This window comes from Triticum aestivum, chromosome 2D, assembly GCF_018294505.1.
Source record: "Triticum aestivum cultivar Chinese Spring chromosome 2D, IWGSC CS RefSeq v2.1, whole genome shotgun sequence".
NCBI classification, from domain to species: Eukaryota; Viridiplantae; Streptophyta; class Magnoliopsida; order Poales; family Poaceae; genus Triticum; species Triticum aestivum.
This window is the reverse complement of record NC_057799.1, coordinates 10630049-10650601: the sequence shown is the minus strand read 5'-3', so window position 1 is coordinate 10650601 and position 20553 is coordinate 10630049.

The window sequence follows — 20553 nt, the reverse complement described above, 5'->3', positions numbered from 1 at the left end:
AGGGGGTGGGGGGTTGTCGTAGGGTTCGGCACTCGGCGGCGGAGGGGGTGGGGTGGAGGATCTTCAGATTAGGGAGGTGTTTATAACTTTTTTTAACCGGGTCGGGTTGAGATCGGGATCCATGGGGGTTTTGGCGGGAGGCAACGGCGAGAGGGGATGGCGCGAAGCAACGTGGGGGGTGCCACGTGGGGGTTCTCGGTGGCGTTCGCGCCAAGCCGGGGGGCGTCCTTCGCGCCAAGTGCAGTGCAGTGGAGGTTGCAGGGCCGAAAGAAGAGCAGAGGCCCAAGTGAGTGTGGATTGAGGCCCAGACCTACTTGCCTGACAAAGTGAACCGAATGCATGTAGTATAATACATTGAAGAAGACAATGTACGCGCAACAGTGGCGCGCGACGTTCCTTCCTTGGAGGTGTTGCCTGGGCGCCCATGGAGGCTGCCGAAGAGGGTGGTAGAGGTGGTATCCGAGCGCCTCGTCAACGCCTGTAGCGCCGAAACGAGAAAGCGGCGTCTATCCGCTCGCTCGATGTTTGTTCGTTCGCTCAACTCGCCTTTCTCGGCCCTGTTTTTTTCTCGTCTCTGTTGTGCAACTGGTTCGGGAAAAAGATTTTTTTTATTGTGAATACTTCCATGAAATAAAAAAATCATGGGTTTATCAAATGTTCGCCGGTTTAAAAAAACAAATCCAAAAAAGGAAAAAATGGGAAAAGATTAATTGAAAAAACTCATAAATTTTGGAAAGAAAACACAAATTTGAGAAAAGTTCACAAAAATTCAAAAAGTTCTCTAACTTTAGAAAAGTTCGTAAAACTTAAAAAAGGTCAAGAATTTGAAAACATATTCGTGAATCTGAAAAAAATCAATAATTCAAAAAAGGTTCATGAATTTTAAATAGTGTCTAAATTGAAAAATATTGCATATCTGAAAAAGTTCATGAATTTGAGAAAAGTTCGCAATTAAAAAATTGAGAAATTTTAGAAAAGTTCCTGAGTTTGAAAATAGGTTCGTAGATTCTAAAAAATTCCAAGAATTAAATAATGTTCATGATTTTTAAAAATATCATGAACTTGAAAAAGCATTGCTAATATGAAAATCTAAAAATACAAAACCAAAACAGAAGACCATAAAAAATGGTTGGAAAGCTTCTAGAAGCTTCACTTCACAAATAAGCTTTACAAAACTGGCAGGAAGCTTGTAGAAGCTTCACAAAACCAAACGGTGCAAATGCTTCCGTAAACGGAAAAGGAGAACCCATGGACTGGTCCATCTGCTACGTAGGTGTTGCGAGGGGTGTGCGCAAGTTACCAAATAAGCCTATAAGTGGCGCCTTAAGCGCCAATAGGAGTTGGGGTGGTAGCCTCATCGGCTCTTCGGAGAGGTTTGGGAGAGTTTTGTTACAGAACGTAGCATGCAATTTTAAAAAAATTCCTATGATCACGCAAGATCTATCTACGAGATGCATAGCAACGAGAGGGGGAGAGTGTGTCCACGTACCCTTGTAGATCGAAAGCGGAAGCGTTAGCTTAATGCGGTTGATGTAGTCGAACGTATTCGCGATCCAACCGATCAAGCACCGAACGTATGGCACCTCCGAGTTCTGCACACGTTCAGCTCGATGACGTCTCTTGAACTCTTGATCCAGCAAAGTGTCGAGGGCGAGTTTCGTCGGCACGACGGCGTGGTGACGGTGAGGGTGATGTGATCCGCGCAGGGCTTCGCCTAAGCACTACAACGCTATGACCGGAGGAGTAAACTGTGGAGGGGGGCACCGCACACGGCTAAGAGAACAATTGATGTGCTATGGGGTGCCCCCCTGCCCCAGTATATAAAGGAGGAGGGGAGAAGGCCGGACACAAGGGGCGCGCCATGGGGGGGAACCGACTAGGACTCCTAGTCCTAGTCGGCCTCCCCTTCCTTTCTTTCGGAGGGGGGAAAGGGAACGAGAGGGAGAGGGAGAAGGAAAAGGGGGCCGCGCCCCCTTCCCCTTGTCCAATTCGGACAGCCCATGGGGGGCGCGCGCCACCCCTTGCGGGCTCCCCTCTCCCCCCCTATGGCCCATGTAGGCCCATTACTTCCCCGGGGGGTTCCGGTAACCCCTCGGTACTCCAAAAATACATGAACCACTCTGAAACCATTCCGGTGTCCGAATATCATCGTCCAATATATCAATCTTTACCTCTCGACGATTTCGAGACTCCTCGTCATGTCCGTGATCTCATCCGGGACTCCGAACAATCTTCGGTCACCAAAAACACATAACTCATAATACAAATCATCATCGAACGTTAAGCGTGCGGACCCTACGGGTTCGAGAACTATGTAGACATGACCGAGACATCTCTCCGGTCAATAACCAACAGCGGAACCTAGATGCTCATACTGGTTCGTACATATTCTACGAATATCTTTATCGATCAAACCATAATGACAACATACGTCATTCCCTTTGTCATCGGTATGTTACTTGCCCGAGATTCGGTCGTCAGTATCATCATACCTAGTTCAATCTCGTTACCGGCAAGTCTCTTTACTTGTTCTGTAATGCATCATCCTGTAAGTAATAACTAATTAGTCACATTGCTTGCAAGGCTTGTCATGATGTGCATTAGCGAGAGGGCCCAGAGATATCTCTCTGATGCTCGGAGTGACAAATCCTAATCTCGATATGTGCCAACCCAACAAACACCTTCGGAGACACCTGTAGAGCATCTTTATAATCACCCAGTTACGTTGTGACGTTTGATAGCACACAAGGTGTTCCTCCGGTATTCGGGAGTTGCATAATCTCATAGTCAAAGGAATATGTATAAGTCATGAAGAAAGCAATAACAATAAAACTTAACGATCATTATGCTAAGCTAACGGTTGGGTCTTGTCCATCACATCATTCTCCTAATGATGTGATCCCGTTCATCAAATGACAACACATGTCAATGGTCGGGAAACTTAACCATCTTTGATTAATGAGCTAGTCTAGTAGAGGCATACTAGGGACACTTTGTTTTGTCTATGTATTCACACATGTATCAAGTTTCCGGAAGTATAAATAACAACTTTATTATTGCCTCTAGGGCATATTTCCTTCAGTCTCCCACTTGCACTAGAGTCAATAATCTAGATTAGATTGTAATGATTCTAACACCCATGTAGTCTTGGTGCTGATCATGTTTTGCTCGTGGAAGAGGCTTAGTCAACGGGTCTGCAACATTCAGCTCCGTATGTATTTTGCAAATCTCTATGTCTCCCTCTTTGACTTGACGTGGAAGAGGCTTGGAACTGCACCAACTGACAGCTCCACCATTCAATATAAATACGTATCCGGTTTGCGACTTAGAGTCATCCGGATCAGTGTCAATGCTAGCATCAACGTAACCATTTACGACGAGCTCCTTTTCACCTCCATAAACGAGAAACATATCCTTAGTCCTTTTCGGGTATTTCAGGATGTTCTTGACCGCTGTCCAGTGATCCACTCCTAGATTACTTTGGTACCTCCCTGCTAAACTTATAGCAAGGCACACATCAGGTCTGGTACACAGCATTGCATACATGATTGAACCTATGGCTGAGGCATAGGGAATGCCTTTTATTTTCTCTCTATCTTCTGCAGTGGTCGGGCATTGAGTCTGACTCAACTTCACACCTTGTAACACAGGCAAGAACCCTTTATTTGACTGATCCATTTTGAACATCTTCAAAACTTTATCAAGGTATGTGCTTTATGAAAGTCCAATTAAGCGTCTTGATCTATCTCTATAGATCTTGATGCCCAATATATAAGCAGCTTCACCGAGGTCTTCCATTGAAAAATTCTTATTCAAGTATCCTTTTATGCTATCCAGAAATTCTATATCATTTCCAATCAACAATATGTCATCCACATATAATATTAGAAATGCTACATAGCTCCCACTCACTTTCTTGTAAATACAAGCTTCTCCAAAAGTCTGTATAAAACCATATGCTTTGATCACACTATCAAAGTGTATATTCCAACTCCGAGAGGCTTGCACCAGTCCATAAATGGATCGCTGGAGTTTGCACACTTTGTTAGCACCTTTAGGATCGACAAAACCTTCCGGTTGCATCATATACACAACTCCTTTAAAAAATCCATTAAGGAATGCAGTTTTGACATCCATTTGCCAAATTTCATAATCATAAAATGCGGCAATTCCTAACATGATTCGGACAGACTTAAGCATCGCTACGGGTGAGAAGGTCTCATCGTAGTCAACTCCTTGAACTTGTCGAAAACCTTTCGCAACAAGTCGAGCTTTGTAGATAGTAACATTACCATCAGCGTCAGTCTTCTTCTTGAAGATCCATTTATTTTCTATGGCTTGCCGATCATCGGGCAAGTCAACCAAAGTCCATACTTTGTTCTCATACATGGATCCCATCTCAGATTTCATGGCCTCAAGCCATTTCATGGAATCTGGGCTCATCATCGCTTCCTCATGTTCGTAGGTTCGTCATGGTCTAGTAACATGACTTCCAGAACAGGATTACCGTACCACTCTGGTGCGGAACATGCTCTGGTTGACCTACGAGGTTCGGTAGTAACTTGATCTGAAGTTTCATGATCATCATCATTAGCTTCCTCACTAATTGGTGTAGGCATCACTGGAACTGATTTCTGTGATGAACTACTTTCCAACTCGAGAGAAGGTACAATTACCTCATCAAGTTCTACTTTCCTCCCACTCACTTCTTTCAAGAGAAACTCCTTCTTTAGAAAGGATCCATTCTTAACAACAAATATCTTGCCTTCGGATCTGTGATAGAAGGTGTACCCAACAGTTTCTTTTGGGTATCCTATGAAGACGCACTTCTCCGATTTGGGTTCGAGCTTATCAGGCTGAAGCTTTTTCACATAAGCATCGCAACCCAAAACTTTAAGAAACGACAACTTAGGTTTATTGCCAAACCATAGTTCATACGGTGTTGTCTCAACGGATTTAGAGGGTGCCCTATTTAACGGGAATGCAGCTGTCTCTAATGCGCAACCCCAAAACGATAGTGGTAAATCGGTAAGAGACATCATAGATCGCACCATATCTAATAAAGTACGGTTATGACGTTCGGACACGCCATTACGCTGTGGTGTTCCAGGTGGCGTGAGTTGCGAAACTATTCCACATTGTTTCAAATGAAGACCAAACTCGTAACTCAAATATTCGCCTCCGCGTTAAGATCGTAGAAACTTTATTTTCTTGTTACGATGATTTTCCACTTCACTAAGAAATTCTTTGAACTTTTCAAATGTTTCAGACTTATGTTTCATTAGGTAGATATACCCATATCTGCTTAAATCATATGTGAAGGTCAGAAAATAACGATACCCGCCGCGAGCCTCAACACTCATCGGACTGCATACATCAGTATGTATTACTTCAAATAAGTCAGTGGCTCGCTCCATTGTTCCGGAGAACGGAGTCTTAGTCATCTTGACCATGAGGCATGGTTCGCAAGCATCAAGTGATTTATAATCAAGTGATTCCAAAAGCCCATCTGCATGGAGTTTCTTCATGCGCTTTACACCAATATGACCTAAACGGTAGTGCCACAAATAAGTTGCATCATCATTATTAACTTTGCATCTTTTGTCATCAATATTATGAATATGTGTATCACTTTTGTAGGGATAGCTTTCTTTGGCCATGTTATTTTGAGAAGACATGATTGCTTTGTTAGTATGCTTGAACTATTATTATTTTTATGTCAATATTAAACTTTTGTCTTGAATCTTTCGGATCTGAACATTCATGCCACAATAAAGGAAATTACATTGATAATTATGTTAGGTAGCATTCCACATCAAAGATTCTGTTTTTATCATTTACCTACTCGAAGGCGAGCATGAATTAAGCTTGGGGATGCTTGATACGTCTCCAACGTATCTATAATTTTTGATTGTTCCATGCTATTATATTATCCATCTAGGATGTTTTATATGCATTTATATGTTGTTTTATATGATTTTTAGGACTAACCTATTAACCTAGAGCCCAGTGCCAGTTTCCGTTTTTCCTTGTTTTTGAGTATCGCAGAAAAGGAAAACCTAACGGAGTCCAATTGACCTGAAACTTCACGTAGATTATTTTTGGACCAGAAGAAGCCCACGGAGTATCGGAGATGGACCAGAAGAGTCCCGAGGCACCCACGAGGGTGGGGGGCGCGCCCTACCCCCTGGGCGCACCCCCTACCTCGTGGCCGCCCCGGAGACCCCCCTGACTTTTTCCCGATGACAACACCTCTTATATATACCAAACTTCCAGAACATAACCTAGATCAGGAGTTCCGTCGCCGCAAGCCTCTGTAGCCACCAAAAACCAATCAGGACCCTGTTCCGGCACCCTGCCAGAGGGGGGATCCCTCAACGGTGGCCATCTTCATCATCCCGGCGCTATCCATGACGAGGAGGGAGTAGTTCACCCTCGGGGCTGAGGGTATGTACCAGTAGCTATGTGTTTGATATCTCTCTCTCTCTCTCTCTCTCTTGTGTTCTTGATTTGGCATGATCTTGATGTACCGCGAGCTTTGCTACTATAGTTGGATCTTATGATGTTTCTCCCCCTCTACTCTCTTGTAATGGATTAAGTTTTCCCTTTGAAGTTATCTTATCAGATTGAGTCTTTAAGGATTTGAGAACACTTGATGTATGTTTTGGTGATCAACTTGCGGGTTCAGTGACCTTGTGAACTTATGCATGGGGGTTGGCACACGTTTTCGTCTTGACTCTCCGGTAGAAACTTTGGGGCACTCTTTGAAGTTCTTTGTGTTGGTTGAATAGATGAATCTGATATTGTGTGATGCATATCGTATAATGATACCCGCGGATACTTGTGGTGACATTGGAGTATCTAGGTGACATTAGGGTTTTGGTTGATTTGTATCTTAAGGTGTTATTCTAGTACGAACTCTAGGATAGATCGAACGGAAAGAATAGCTTCGTGTTATTTTACTACGGACTCTTGAATAGATCGATCAGAAAGAATAACTTTGAGGTGGTTTCGTACCCTACAATAATCTCTTCGGTTGTTCTCCGCTATTTGTGACTTTGGAGTGACTCTTTGTTGCATGTTGAGGGATAATTATATGATCCAATTATGTTATTATTGTTGAGAGAACTTGCACTAGTGAAAGTATGAACCCTAGTCCTTGTTTCCTAGCATTGCAATACCGTTTATACTCACTTTTATCATTAGTTACCTTGTTGTTTTATATTTCCAGATTACAAAAACCTATATCTACCATCCATATTGGCTAAACCCTAGAAGTCTAAGGTGTCAAAACCGGCGGATCTCGGGTAGGGGGTCCCGAACTGTGCGTCTAAGGTCGATGGTAATAGGAGACAGGGGACACGATGTTTACCCAGGTTCGGGCCCTCTCTATGGAGGTAATACCCTACTTCCTGCTTGATTGATCTTGATGGATATGAGTATTACAAGAGTTGATCTACCACGAGATCGTAATGGCTAAACCCTAGAAGTCTAGCCAGTATGACTACGGTAATGAGTCTCTCCCCTTTCCGGACTAAGTCCTCCGGTTTATATAGGCACCGGGAGGATCTAGGGTTACACAAGGTCGGTTACAAAGAAAGGAATCTACATATTCGGTCACCATGCTTGCCTTCCACGTCAAGGAGAGTCCCATCCAGACACGGGTGTAGTCTTGGGTCTTCGCATCTTCACAGCTCATCAGTTCGGCCCATGGCTAACAGGCCGGACGCCCGAGGACCCCTTAGTCCAGGACTGCCTCAGTAGCCCCTGACCTGTCTTCAATGACGAGGAGTCCGGCGCGCAGATTTGTCTTGCATTGCAAGGCGGGTTCCCTTCTTTCCGGATACTTCACAATGGTCTTCGAACGATCGAGTTCGGCTTGGTAGCGCGAGCAGCATATATTTCCACAGAGGGCGTAATAATTTTGAAGTCCAATCCTCTAGCAACCTTTTACAACATAACATCATGTCAGTCTGGTCATTATTTCGAACCGTTCTTTCGCCTGCACCCCCACGTTCCGAAACGCGGTTGTCATTGACACGTCTTACCCAAGCAGAGATCGTGTCCCCTTATGAAGGGATTCTTTTATCGACACAGACATGGGTAACCCAACCGTCCTTAGGGTACAACTCCTTGGGAATAGGCAAATTTTAAGGCCCGAGAGGAGGCGTTCGATATTCTCGGCCTTTATAAAGGAGCACAGACCCGCCTTTCCTCCCCACGCTTGCTTCTTCCTCGACTCTTGCTACCTCGAGTTCCAACACCCAGGTCTCACCCTCTGTAAGCCTAAGTCATGTCCGGATCCAGTCGTCAAGGCCGGTGGGTGGCTTCTTCTATCACAGAGGAGGATGTCGTAAAGTTTCGGGCGGCCAGATACCTGACCGCAGAAATCCTCCACCGGCTTCCCGCGGAGGGGCAGGTTATCCCTACCCCCAGATCCGGCGAGAGGGTCGTGTTTGTTTCCCACTTCCTCCGAGGATTGGGGTTCGCCCTCAATCCCTTCGTCTGGGGGCTCATGTTCTATTACTGGTTAGATTTTCACGATCTCGCCCCGAACTCCGTCCTTCTCATCTCGACGTTTATCGTCACATGCGAAGCCTTCCTCCGAACTCCTCCACACTTCGGCTTGTGGCTCAAGACCTTCAATGTGAAACCGCAAATGATAGAGGGGGAGCAGGCGGAGTGCGGTGGTGCCTCAGTGAGCAAGCTTACCAACGCTATTTGGCTAACAGTATCTTTCAAGGAATCTTCCGACTTATGGCAGCAGGATTGGTTCTATATCACCGAGCCCCGCGGTTCCAAGTGGGCAACTACGCCTGCGTTTCGATCCAGCCCCCCAATTCAGCTTGCATCGTGGATTAATAAGGGGTTGGACTGGGGACCCGTTGACGAGGTGCGGACTCTGCAAAGTCGCATCCGAAGCCTCATTGAGAAGGATATCAATATTGTCAACGTTATTCAGGTAATGCTAGTCCGCCGGACCCTGCCGTGCCAGCGACGGCCTCTCCGCCTGTGGGAGTTTAACCCAGAAGGGCCACGGACTCTTCAGCACTTCTTCGGCACTACGCACGAAGGAATGTGGAAACTATTCTTCGGGAGACAAAAACAATGGTCAGACACCACCGAAGATACCGGCCTAGACTGTAACCATCCGGATACCCCGGTAAGTACTCGTCCGCCGAACACCTCATAATCAGATATCCTGTGGTAAGACACTGAGCAAACCATCCTTTTCCAGGGCTGGATAAAGAAAGCGGAACGGATTAGGTGTCTGGCCCCTCTTCCTGAAGACTCAGCAGACCCCGTGTTAACAAGGATGCTGGCACCGGCACCGCACCAGTCGCCGGCAGGGGAGGGCAAGGTGGAGAGTGAGAAGACCCGGGAGGACCTTCGTTCCGGAGGTAAATTAGATACTGAGTTCGGAGAAATCGATATTTCCTCGCCTGAGGACAAAGGCGAAAGAGAAGCCAGTATCCCTTCTCCATTCAGGAGGAAAAGGGCCGCCTCCAAAGGTTGGGAGGGGCGGTCTCCTAAGAGGGGCAAGATGCCACCGTCGAGCAGCTCAGGACTGGAAGGCGACGCCGTTGAATAGCTCCGTCATGAGGACAAGCCCTCAACCAAACCGTAAGTGAATCCGGGGTGCTTTGATAGCGTCCCGCTCCTTTCCTGTTACCGAAGAGATACGTAACGTGCCTGTGTATTTTTACAGTTCGGCACAGAGTTTTTCTGGGCAATCCTCTTCTTCGGAAGATCTCCTCCCAGAGATGATGGAAAGCGAGACGCCTCCCCCGACCTCCTCGCCCAATAAGGCGGACGACTCCGAAATGCCATCTCGGAGGGTTTTTCTTGATCAACAAGCTGTGCAGTGGATGAAAGAGGCAGTACCCGAAGGTGGACCTCCTTCGGGATTCGGGGGCCAATAATGAAGGCCCCGGACTGTCCGGTTTTCAGCCAACGATGATTCTGGAGACGGGTGAACGGGTTCCTTCAAAGGATGGTCGTGCTCCTACAGCGGCTTCGGGAGACCCGGCGGCACCGGATATATTGAGGGATATGCTGCGAAAAGCATCTGTCTCGGGGGAACAGCGTACCTTGATGGGTACGGTGGTTGAGAAGATTCTGTCTGTGAAGAGCGGATTGAATGAAGCCTTCATGAGCTTGCTAAGAGGCTTCGAGGTTTGCGATGTAATGTTTTCAACTATATTTTATTTGAAAAGATGCACCTGTGTATAGGTAGTAGCCCCTGAGACTCGGGTTGGCTTCCCGTGGGAGGCGAACGGAGGATCAAGACGAAATATTCAAGGACTAATCTGATTAACTTGAACACAGGCTGCCTCCCCCTGGCTACTTCCCAGACTACGGATATTGCCGAGCTGCAGCGGAAGCTTGATGTGGCCGGGGATGACATTGTGTTAATCAATATGCGACTTTACGAGTCGCAAGGTATGTATTCGGTGCAGTCCCTTCACATACATTTTTGTGATATAAGCATGACGCTGAAAGTTGTGTACTGGAATATGCATGGCTGCAGATGGTGCTGCCGCCGTTGAAATTCTTCGGGCGGAGCTGGCCCGGGCCAAGGAGCAGGCCCGGTTTAATAATGCGGCTGCCGAAAAGGTGTCGGTTGAGTTAAAAGCCGAACAAGCTGCTCGGCGCCAAGACGAGGAGAAGATATCCACGATGGCGCTCGAACTAAAAAATGCTGCTAGCCGCTGTGAACTTCTTGAGAAGGAGAATGAAGCCAAAACGGCTGAACTTGACAAGGCCTTACAAGAGGCGAGAGAGGCGCGGTCTGAATCCAGAGCAGCCCGTGAGGAGATCCGGCAAACTGGGGAGATTGCGGCTGGTAAGCCCTTTTTGCTACAGACTAAGTTCGGCGATCCAAACTATGCTCAGCTTAACCAAGTTTGGAGTTCTCCGGACGAGTTTTTAGACTTGCCGAAGAGTTCTTCCGATGCGGCGCAGTTTTACCAGGCGCGAGAGGGGTATGCAATGGAGAAGCTTTTCTGGTCACAATTTGGCGCGTCGAAGCGCCCTCTGTTGCTGAATGAACAGATGTCCCAATGGGCTGAGCTTCATAGGATATCCGGCGCTGCCATGAAGAACGTCATAATCCGGCTGTGGCCAACTGAGCCTGTTCCGAATAGCTAATTCGGCTTGGTGCAGCGGCTTGTTGATGTGGTGCCACGTATCGACGCTGTGAAGCAGTCCGTGTGCATTGAGGGTGCACGGATGGCCTTTGCCCGAGTCAAGACATTCTGGGGGAAGATGAAGGCCATCGATGTTGCGGTGAAGAGTCCACCCAAGGGCAAGGACCGTTACGAACCGGAGCATTATTTTGAAGACGTCCTAGAGGCTGCTCGCTTGATAGAGGGTCAATGCTCGAAAGACATAATGTTCGAGTGAGGTGTATGAGAATTGTAAAAGACAATTTTATAGTTAATCTATTTTTATATTTTGCTCGAAATCTTGTGTTCCTCCTGTGCGGCCGTTTTAAAATAATCTGAAAGTTTTCCAGTCGTCGGCTTCAGTCCCCTCGTAGGAAGTACAGGGGTGTTCGGAAAAGCATTTGATCACTCTTGACCCAACGTCTTGATCCATGAAGGAGGTGATAATGCGGCGAACCAGGCAATCAGACTATAGGGCGTTAACACTTTCACTTAGCCATAGGAGTTGTATAGGGGGGGCTACGATATAGCCCCTGGTATGCATACGACTTATCCCAATATGGTGCGTTACATATATGACCTGAAAAAATGGTCCTTCGTGTGATACGGAGGGAATCGCGGAAGATTCTGATAAGTCATCGAGTGGTTGACCAGCTCTCGCAGCATCATGACAGTCGGTTTTCGGCTTTCTCTACTGAGGTGCTTGACCAGATGAACCAGAAGCACAATCGCAGTAGTTCTCCCTTTACTACCCTAGCCGATAGAGCGGAACGTAGGGTAGCAAGCACAGGAGCCGGGCAACCCAACCATTGACCCAAGACATGATTCGGAGCTGATGCATATAAGGCCAAACTCGCGACGACGAAGTACGCTGTAAAGCTGTTCGGACTTTGTTGGTAACTCATTCGTTCCCATACCAAGCCCCTGGCAGGTTATGCCGAGGTATATCTGTGAGACAACCATAGGAGCCATATTCATTTGCGAAAAGACACGAATGATTAATTCAGATAATGTTTACTGGGACCTGAGCGGTATGCCAATGATTACTTTATATATAAAAAGACCACAACCCCGGCTATTTGATATGCCCGGGGTCGAAGGCGGAGGAAAAAGGCATATTACAGGCTCGAAATAAAGAGTGTGGTCTATAAAAAGTTTATTTTGGACCTCCTGTCGAATGTCTGCGCCGCCTGTCTCGGCGAGGGGAATCCTTGATGGAAGTAGCCCCTTAGATGAGTGTACGGATCCGAACTCCGATGGAGTCAGTTTAGATGTTTGTCCTTTGCGTCACCTGTTTTTAAGAGATAATAAAGAAAGAAAAAGGAAAGTAGATAAAAATGTTACGGGAATGCTTGCAGGCTTGTCCGTATTGTGCTTCCGCCAATGCCCATGGTATCTTAAGTGTGTAGTGATGTATGTGCGGTACAAATTTTGCGGGTATATGAGGTGGGCGGCGGAAGCCGTACTGCTATTTCCGCTCCCGGATTGATCGATCCTCGGGGGGGAATTGCTTCTGACCCCCGGTATTTGGTTGGTGAACCTCTCCGTCGTCCCTATCGCCTGGCGGCCTTCTCCCCTTGTGTTCGGCGTTGAGCTTGCTGGCCTGCTTGAAGACCCAACAGCTTCTGTTGGTATGATTAGCTGGTTTAGCGGGGCAGCCGTGAATCTTGCAGGGTCGGTCCCTGTCTAGGGTGGATGGTCCATCTCAGTTCGCCTTGAATGGGTTTTTCCGTTGACCGGGTTTGGGATTGCTGAATCCGGCGTTAACCGCTGTGTTGCGTGATCTTCATTATCATTGCGACTATTGTGTTTGCTTCGTCGTGGCTTGCCATTGCCGTCTCAAATTTCGGAAGTGCCCGAGTCGCTGGCGTTGTTGCTTCTACGAGTGAGCCAGCTGTCTTCTCCCGCGCAAAAGCGAGTCATTAGAGCGGTAAGGGATGTCATGGATTTAGGTCCTTCTTGACCGAGGTGGCGTGCAAGCCATTCATCCCGGACGCTGTGTTTGAAGGCCGCAAGGGCTTCCGCGTCCGGACAGACGACGATTTGGTTCTTTTTAACTAAGAATCTAGTCCAGAGCTTCCTGGCTGACTCTCCGGACTGCTGGACAATGTGACTTAAGTCATCGGTGTCCGGTGGCTGGACATATGTTCCTTGGAAGTTGTCGCGAAAGCCGTCTTCCAAATCTTCCCAGCTGCCAATAGAATTTTCCGGCAGACTGTTTAACCAGTACCGAGCTGGTCCTTTGAGCTTTAGTGGGAGGTATTTGATGGCATGAAGGTCATCTCCGCGGGCCATGTGGATATGGAGGAGGAAGTCCTCGATCCATACCGCGGGATCCGTTGTTCCGTCGTATGATTCGATGTTCATGGGTTTGAACCCGTCTGGGAATTCATGCTCCATTACTTCGTTAGTGAAGCAGAGAGGGTGTGCGGCGCCTCTATGCTGGGCCACACTGCGATGTACCTCCGATGGAGTCCATTTGCGGTTTTTGGCCCGGGCGTGGCTAGGGTTGTCACGTCCGAATAGGTAGCCGTCGTCGCGTGTCGAGGCGCGTCCTCGCGATCCATAGATCGATCTTGCGTGTCCTGCTCTGTTGTTTAAGTTCTGTCGAGGGTCGTACGTGCAACCCCGAGCTATTTTATTCTTGCCTTTACGGCGAGGTGGGGCGGTCTGGTGTTCGGCTTGAGTTGCCGCTTTATCCGGACCAAGTTGTGGTCGACCTGCCGCATTGTGCGATGATGGTACGGGCTCCAGCGCCTCGTCATCGAACTGAGGTAGCAATCTACGCTTCGAGTAGCTTTTGCCTGGGCCACTAAGGCCGTATTCTTTGGCGGCCAGGACTTCGGTCCATCTATCATTGAGCATATCTTGGTCCGCTTGAAGCTGCAGCTGCTTCTTTCTCAGGCTCCTTGCGGTGGCTATTAGCCGGCGTTTGAAGCGCTCCTGCTCGAGAGGTTCCTCAGGCACGATGAAATCCTTGTTGCCGAGGCTCTCCTCTTCCTCGGAGAGCTGAAGATAATTACTGTCCTCCAAGTCTCCGTGTATGGCCTGTTCATCAGGGCTAACTTGCCCATTATCCCGTTCCCCCTGTTCGGAGGTTACCTTGACGGGGTCTTCATTATTTTCAGCATCGTCAGGAGTACTATTTTTTCTGGTGCCCGTACTGCAGTCTTTGGAACGACGTGACTTAGAGCGGTGTCGAGGAAGCTGGCGCTTGGGCTGTCTCTCAGGAGGTTTATCCTCAATTGGATCCTCCTTGTCATCGTTGTTAGTTTTTCCAGGCGTGTCCACCATGTATACGTCGTAGAAAGAAGTGGCCGTCCGTCATCCAGTGAATGGCGGGTTTTGGCCTTGCTCCTTGTCGGCATCGTCGTCTATACTGGCGATGTCCTCGGAGCCATAGTCAAGCATGTCGGTTAAATCCTCGACAGTGGCTATGAAGTGGGTGGCGGGTGGGAAGCAAAATTCCCCATCATCAGCCTCTAGTTTGAACCGTACATGGTTCGGCTGTGAGTCCCCCGCCAAGGACAAGTTCTTTAATGAGTTCAGCACATCGCCCAAGGGCGAGTGCTGGAAGATGTCTGCGGCGCTGAACTCGAAGATCAATAAGTGATCAAGTTCGGTATCCGCGGACTCACATGGTTCGGAACTTATGCCCGGAGAAGAGTCCGGAGTTCCGGTGACACGAGTATTGCGTGAGGTTAAGTCCATGTGCGGCTCCAACGCCGGGGAATCTATGGCCCCCGTGGAGGGGTTGAGCCTCCAATCCTTGGATGCCGCTGCGTGCTCGGGATCTAAGGCCAGAGTGGTCACAGGAGCTATCTCCTGGATGCGGTCTGACGACAAATTTAGGTCATGTTCGTCAAGGTGACCAGGAGCGGTTGCCGCAGTCTCGAATCTGGCGAAGATCAAATCTCCATGGATGTCCGCAATGTAATTCAAGCTCCCAAATCTGACCTGATGGCCAGGGGCGTAGCTGTCGATCTACTCCAGGTGGCCAAGCGAGTTGGCCCGCAGCGCGAAGCCGCCGAACACGAAGATCTATCCGGGGAGGAAGGTTTCTCCTTGGACAGCATCACTATCGGCGATTGAAGGGGCCATCGAACCTTTCGTTGACGGCACAGTGGAACTCTCAATGAAAGCACCAATGTCGGTGTCAAAACCGGCGGATCTCGGGTAGGGGGTCCCGAACTGTGCGTCTAAGGTCGATGGTAACAGGAGACAGGGGACACGATGTTTACCCAGGTTCAGGACCTCTCTATGGAGGTAATACCCTACTTCCTGCTTGATTGATCTTGATGGATATGAGTATTACAAGAGTTGATCTACCACGAGATCGTAATGGCTAAACCTTAGAAGTCTAGCCTATATGACAACGGTAATGAGTCTCTCCCCTTTCCGGACTAAGTCCCCCGGTTTATATAGGCACCGGGAGGATCTAGGGTTACACAAGGTCGGTTACAAAGAAAGGAATCTACATATTCGGTCGCCAAGCTTGCCTTCCACGTCAAGGAGAGTCCCATCCGGACACGGGTGCAGTCTTCGGTCTTCGCATATTCACAACCCATCAGTCCGGCCCATGGCTAACAGGCCGGACGCCCGAGGACCCCTTAGTCCAGGACTCCCTCAAAGAGATTTCCCAATATCCTCCTATTCTTTCTTATGATGAATCAGGTAACGAGGAGGAGCCTTCTATTCAACCAATCTCATTAATAAGGAGCTCCAAAAAGAGGATTAAACCCACACATGATGTGAAGAAGAAAAAGAAAAGACGGAGAAGCAAAGGTAAAAAGGTATCCCTCCCAAATGATGTTGCTCCTATTACTCATTGTGATGATGATAATTGTTATACTATTGGTGCTATCCATACTATTAATGATGAGAGTGATTATGCTTATGATATGAAAATGCCCAAGCTTGGGGATGCTATGTTTGATGAGAATGACATGTTTGAGAATTTATTTGCTGCAATTAATGTATGTCCCAAGCTTGGGGATGCTATGTTTAATGAAGATGATACTTTTAGCCTCCCAGGTTTTGATGAGCAAATTTATTATGATGATAGCATGCCTCCTATTTATGATGATTATTGTGATGACACTTATGCTATAAAAAGTAGTGATGATTATATTTATAAAACTTGTCATGATTATGATTACCCTTTTTCTGAGCATTACTCTTTTAATGTGGAAACAATTTATAGTATTCGAGTTTCTTATGATACTCCCACTATTCCGAATGAGAAGAATTTTGCTTATGTGGAGAGTAATAAAATTTCTATGCTTGTGGCTCATGAAAAGAATGCTTTATGTGATGGTTATATTGTTGAATTTATTCATGATGCTACTGAAAATTATTGTGAGAGAGGAATATATGCTTGCAAGAATTGCAACAATATCAAGTTTCCTCTCTATGTGTTAAAAGTTTTGAAGTTATGCTTGTTTGCCTTCCTATGCTAGTTGATTATTGTTCCCATAAGTTGTTTGCTCACAAAATCCCTATGCAGAGGAAGTGGGTTAGACTTAAATGTGCTAGTCATATTCTTCATGATGCTCTCTTTATGTTTCAATTCTTATCTTTTATGTGAGCATCATTGAAATCATCATGCCTAGCTAGGGGCGTTAAACGTTAGCGCTTGTGGGGAGGCAACCCAATTTTATTTTTGTTCTTTGCTTTTTGCTCCTGTTTAGTAATAAATAATTCATCTAGCCTCTGGTTAGATGTGGTTTTATGTTTTAATTAGTGTTTGTGCCAAGTAGAACCTTTGGGAAGACTTGGGTGAAGTCTTTGCGATCTTGCTGTAAAAAACAGAAACTTTGCGCTCACAAGATTAGCTGCCATTTTTTTACTGGAGAGTGATTTTAGGTTGATTCTTTTTGCAGATGATTAATATACAAATTCCTCAGGTCCACCAATTTATTTCAGAATTTGTGGAGTTACAGAAGTATTCGAATGATACAGATTACTACAGACTGTTCTGTTTTTGACAGATTCTGTTTTCTATGTGTTGTTTGCTTATTTTGATGGATCTATGAGTAGTATCAGAGGGTATGAACCATAGAGAAGTTGGAATACAGTAGATATTACACCAATATGAATTTATAATGAGTTCACAATAGTACCAAAAGTGGTGATTTATTTTCTTATACTAACGGAGCTCATAAGATTTTCTGTTGAGTTTTGTGTTGTGAAGTTTTCAAGTTTTAGGTAAAGATTCGATGGACTATGGAATAAGGAGTGGCAAGAGCCTAAGCTTGGGGATGCCCAAGGCACCCCATGGTAATATTCAAGGACAACCAAGAGCCTAAGCTTGGGGATGCCCCGGATGGCATCCCCTCTTTCGTCTTCATTCATCGGTAACTTTACTTGGAGCTATATTTTTATTCACCACATGATATGTGTTTTGCTTGGAGCGTCATTTTGTTTTATTTTGTTCTGCTTGCTGTTTGAATAATATCCCAAGATCTGAAATTCTTAAATGTTAGAGAGTCTTCACATAGTTACATAATTATTCAACTACTCCTTGATCTTCACTTATATCTTTCGGAGTAGTTTTGTCATTTGCTCTAGTGCTTCACTTATATCTTCTTAGAGCACGATGGTAGTTTTATTTTTGAAGAAATTATTGATATCTCATGCTTCACTTATATTATTTTGAGAGTCTTTTTATAACAGCATGGTAATTTGCTTTGGTTATAAAACTAGTCCTAATATGATGGGCATCCAAGATGGGTATAATAAAAACTTTCATATAAAGTACGTTGAATACTATGAGAAGTTTGATGCTTGATGATTGTTTTGAGATACGAGGATGGTGATATTAGAGTCATGTTAGTATAGTAATTGTGAATTTGAGGAATACTTGTGTTAAAGTTTGTGATTCACGTAGCATGCACGTATGGTGAACCGTTATGTGATGAAGTTGGAGCATGATTTATTTATTGATTGTCTTCCTTATGAGTGGAGGTCGGGATCGCGCGATGGTTAACTCCTACCAACCCTTCCCCTAGGAGCAAGCGTGTAGTACTTTGTTTTGATGACTTGTAGATTTTTGCAATAAGTATGTGAGTTCTTTATGACTAATGTTGAGTCCATGGATTATACGCACTCTCACCCTTCCACCATTGCTAGCTTCTCTTGTGCCACGCAACTTTCGCTGGTACCTTACATCCACCATATACCTTCCTCAAAACAGCCACCATACCTACCTATTATGGCATTTCCATAGCCATTCCGAGATATATTGCCATGCAACTTTCCACCGTTTCGTTTATTATGACACGCTTCATCATTGTCATATTGCTTTGCATGATCATGTAGTTGACATCGTATTTGTGGCAAAGCCACCTTTATAATTCTTTCATACATGTCACTCTTGATTCATTGCATATCCCGGTACACCGCCGGAGGCATTCACATAGAGTCATATTTTGTTCTAAGTATTTGAGTTGTAATTCTTGAGTTGTAAGTAAATAAAGTGTGATGATCATCATTATTAGAGCATTGTCCCAAGTGAGGAAAGGATGATCACTATGATTCCCCCACAAGTCGGGATGAGACTCTGGACTAAAAAAAAGAGGCCATAAAAAAAGAGAAAGGCAAAAAAATGAGAGAAAAAGAGAGAAGGGACAATGTTACTATCCTTTTACCACACTTGTGCTTGAAAGTAGCACCATGATCTTCATGATAGAGAGTCTCCTATGTTGTCACTTTCATATACAAGTGGGAATTTTACATTATAGAACTTGGCTTGTATATTCCAATGATGGGCTTCCTCAAAATGCCCTAGGTCTTCATGAGCAAGCGAGTTGGATGCACACCCACTTAGTTTCTTTTGTTGAGCTTTCATATACTTATAGCTCTAGTGCATCCGTTGCATGGCAATCCCTACTCACTCACATTGATATCTATTGATGGGCATCTCCATAGCCCGTTGATACGCCTAGTTGATGTGAGACTATCTTCTCCTTTTTGTCTTCTCCACAACCACCATTCTATTCCACCTATAGTGCTATGTCCATGGCTCACGCTCATGTATTGCGTGAAGGTTGAAAAAGTTTGAGAATACGAAAGTATGAAACAATTGCTTGGCTGAAACCGGTGTTGTGCATGATTTAAATATTTTGTGTGATGAAGATAGAGAATAGCAGACTATATGATTTTGTAGGGATAGCTTTCTTTGGCCATGTTATTTTGAGAAGACATGATTACTTTGTTAGTATGCTTGAACTATTATTATTTTTATGTCAATATTAAACTTTTGTCTTGAATCTTTCAGATCTGAACATTCATGCCACAATAAAGGAAATTACATTGATAATTATGTTAGGTAGCATTCCACATCAAAAATTCTGTTTTTATCATTTACCTACTCGAGGACGAGCAGGAATTAAGCTTGGTGATGCTTGATACGTCTCCAACGTATCTATAATTTTTTATTGTTCCATGCTATTATCTTATCCATCTAGGATGTTTTATATGCATTTATATGTTGTTTTATATGACTTTTGGGACTAACCTATTAACCTAGAGCCCAGTGCCAGTTTCTGTTTTTTCCTTGTTTTTGAGTATCGCAGAAAAGGAAAACCAAACGGAGTCCAATTGACCTGAAACTTCACGGAGATTATTTTTGGACCAGAAGAAGCCCACGGAGTATCGGAGATGGACCAAAAGAGTCCCGAGGCACCCGCGAGGGTGGGGGCGCGCCCCCTACCTCGTGGCCGCCCCGGAGACCCCCCTGACTTGTTCCGGACGCCAACACCTCTTATATATACCCAAACTTCCAAAACATAACCTAGATCCGGAGTTCCGCCACCGCAAGCCTCTGTGGCCACCAAAAACCAATCGGGACCCTGTTCCGGCACCCTGCCGGAGGGGGGATCCCTCACCGGTGGCCATCTTCATCATCTCGGCGCTATCCATGACGAGGAGGGAGTAGTTCACCCTCGGGGCTGAGGGTATGTATCAGTAGCTATGTGTCTGATCTCTCTCCCTCTCTCTCGTGTTCTTGATTTGGCACGATCTTGATGTACCGCGAGCTTTGCTACTATAGTTGGATCTTATGATGTTTCTCCCCCTCTACTCTCTTGTAATGGATTGAGTTTTACCTTTGAAGTTATCTTATCGGATTGAGTCTTTAAGGATTTGAGAACACTTGATGTATGTTTTGGTGATCAACTTGCGGGTTCAGTGACCTTGTGAACTTATGCATGGGGGTTGGCACACGTTTTCGTCTTGACTCTCCGGTAGAAACTCTAGGGCACTCTTTGAAGTTCTTTGTGTTGGTTGAATAGATGAATCTGATATTGTGTGATGCATATCGTATAATGATACCCGCGGATACTTGTGGTGACATTGGAGTATCTAGGTGACATTAGGGTTTTGG